The sequence below is a fragment of the Daucus carota genome, chromosome 3, assembly GCF_001625215.2.
Source record: "Daucus carota subsp. sativus chromosome 3, DH1 v3.0, whole genome shotgun sequence".
Taxonomy (NCBI): domain Eukaryota; kingdom Viridiplantae; phylum Streptophyta; class Magnoliopsida; order Apiales; family Apiaceae; genus Daucus; species Daucus carota.
The window spans coordinates 21,732,917-21,736,090 of NC_030383.2; the positions used below are offsets into that span (position 1 = coordinate 21,732,917).

General features: G+C 41.0%; 1 non-coding gene across 1 annotated transcript; it reads right to left on the reverse strand.

The window, feature by feature from the left end:
• Window positions 1–2,454: 2,454 nt before the first annotated feature.
• Window positions 2,455–2,561, reverse strand: LOC135151783 (small nucleolar RNA R71). The gene has a single exon (XR_010290702.1). It is a non-coding gene; the product is annotated as a small nucleolar RNA R71 (small nucleolar RNA).
• Window positions 2,562–3,174: the final 613 nt, after the last annotated feature.

The window sequence follows — 3,174 nt, forward strand, 5'->3', positions numbered from 1 at the left end:
CTTAGCTTAAAAAAAATGGGTGGGGGAAGGCTTGTATTTATAGGCAAAATGGTGGAGGATGATGTCATGCAAGACATAATTAAAAGATGAAGTCATCCATGACACAAGCAAACCTTGGCCACCAAGTACTTCCATTATCCCATGTGCTCAATTAGGGAAGGCAACTAGCACCTTCCTTTTGAATTCTCAGCACTTAAAAAGCTCTAGAAGTTGCACGCAAATCGAGATAACGGTAATAAATCCGTTACACTTAAATAATGTGATTTTTCGAACGTGCGAGATAAATTCCAGAAAATTATGATAAATCTTAGAATATTGGAAAATGGCACTCTGGAAAGTTTGGTGATTTTTGGTCAACCCTAGCTTGGTTAAACGTTCAGCCGAAGTTCGGACAGACAACTAGAAAACGCAGAAAAATGAAAGTTCTCAAAAAATTCCGAAACTTTTACCATGCATTAAGAATAATATTGATAAGTGGATTTCACATCCACTTGGAAGCCTTCGTTTTGACTTAAAACGATGGAATGGCCTCAAGCTTTTGATGTTTTTGATATTTTTTAGTGTGGTGTTATGTAGGTTTCTTGGAAGGAGGATGAAGAGGAGAATCATAGCTTTCATTGAAGAAAAAAGGCGGAGCAATCGGATGCACGAGGCGAGAGTTATGGGCAAAGAAGTGTCGGGTGCGCGTTCTGCCATTGTGAGGCCCCCGCCTGAGATGTGAGGCCCCCGCCTGAGCATTCTGCCATTGTGAGGCCCCCGCCTGAGCTGTGAGACCCCCGCCTCACACTCTGGGCGGCATTTTTGGCCCGTTTTGACCGTTTTTGATCCGTTTGAAGGCCCGTTCGCTGGGGAAGTACAAGAAAGACTTGGGGGACTAAAAACATAACCTAGAAACATTCCAAGGAGCACGTGACGGCTACGGAGAAGATCGAGATCGAATTTTATACTTTTACTTTTGTAATTCTTCGAAGTAGGCGTAACTTTGGATGCTCGTTTCGGATTTGTTTCTTAACTCTTATTCTCGTACTTTGAGTTTGTTTTTCCTATTCCGTATCATGTTTACATTCGAACCCATTATGATGAGAAGTTCGATTATGAACTAATCATTATCGTGGGATTCCAGCGGATTTATATATGGATTTCAGTAGTTGATTTGCCATAATAAATTGTGTGATGAAGTTGATTTCTTCGTATTGGTTGTGCTTATTCGTCTTGGATGCGTAGCTAACATCTTAGATTGTTTGTTAATCTTTATTGAAGCGACAGTGGATATATTGATTTAGAACTTGCCATGCGAACATAGGATGAATTATGTATTCGATATACATGATTAGTGGTGTGATTTTAACCATCTTGCATCGCCCTATGTAATCTTGATAGATAACTTGTTCTTCAACCATTATGTTTTCAAATTCTATAGACATATAGGGTCTAAGAATAATTGGTGTCTGTTTACCTTCTATCTTAATTGTGGATGTGTAGCAGTATGGTGCACGTATAACGACAGTTAGTGTGTATCAGTCTCGTTTTATCTGATTAGTTATCAACCATCAGATATCGATAAGGCATAACTCTGAATGAAGTATATAATGAAGTTAGAATCCCATGTTTTTATTCTCATTAGTAAATCGTTATTTTCTTAGTTATAATTCTTAGTTACATAATTCGAATTGAATTAGTTAAGTAGATAACCCAACCCCAATTTGTTATTTGTCCGAGCATTGAATAATAATCATACATTGGTGCATAAGTACATAATTCTGAATACACCAGTCTCTGTGGGAACGAACTGAATTTGATTCTATATTACTTGTGACCACGTACGCTTGCGTGAAACTGTGCGAACAAGTTTTTGGCGCCGCTGCCGGGGGCTCGGTGTTATATTTTAGTTTATGTGCTTGTCATTAGTGGTCGTTAAAGTTCAGTGACTTGGATTCTTTTCTCACTTGTATTTCGTTTGTGTGTGTTTCAGGTACTTGAGTGACGTGTATGCGAAAACGTTCTCAGGCCCGTAAAGAAGCATTGGCAAAAGCAGAAACGAAAGTGAACACTATAATGGGTGATCGACCACCCGTTGCGAATGATACTAAGGCTCTTAAGGCTTTCTCGGAGCCTAAAATCAATGATATTCAGTCGAGCATTGTCAGGCCAGCGATCGAGGCCAACACTTTTGAGGTCAAACCGAGCACTATTCAGATGGTACAGAACTCAGTGCAGTTTGAGGGTTCTCCGAAAGAGGATCCTAATATGCATATTCGGGATTTCATTGAGATCTACGACACCTTCAAGTTCAATGGTGTTACTGACGATGCAATCAAATTGAGGCTATTCCCATTTTCTCTGAGGGATAAAGCTAAGGGATGGTTGCATTCTCTTCCTGCAGGATCTATTAAGACATGGGAGGATCTGGCTCAGAAATTTCTTACTATGTTCTTCCCTATGGCCAAAACAGCTGCAATGAGGAATGCTATCACTCAATTATCTCAGCTATCTGGTGAAACTTTATGTGAAGCATGGGAACGCTACAAGGAGATGCTGCGAAAGTGCCCACATCATGGGATGCCTAATTGGATGGTGATTAATTGCTTCTATAATGGCTTGGGACCTCAATCGAGACCAATGCTCGATGCAGCATCAGGTGGAGCTCTATTGACTAAGAGCTATGAGGAGGCTTATGAGTTGATCGAGATGATGGCTGCAAATGAATATCAGAATCCTACTCAGCGTCTTCATCAGGGAAAAGCAGCAGGGATTCTGGATGTTGATGCTACTACAGCCTTGACTGCTCAAATTAAGGCTCTTACTATGAAGATGGATTCTTTGGTAAACTTGGGGATTCAGCAGCCACCTTCAGTTTGTGAGCTTTGTGCGGGTACACATTCCACTTATCAGTGTGCCATATCTAGCGAGTCAGCTCAGTTTGTGAGCAATTTTCAGCGATCTCAGCAGCCAGCACCGGCTACTTATCACCCGAATAATCGAAATCATCCGAATTTCAGCTGGAGCAATAATCAGAACTTCATGCCACAACAACAACAACAGTTTCAGCAGCAAGGAGCTAGACCTTTCAACCCTTCTGGTTTTCAACAACAGTTTGCACTGAAGCAGCAATTCCATCCACCTGGATCCAAGCAACAAAATCATAAGGTGGCTGGACAGTCTTCCAACGAAAGA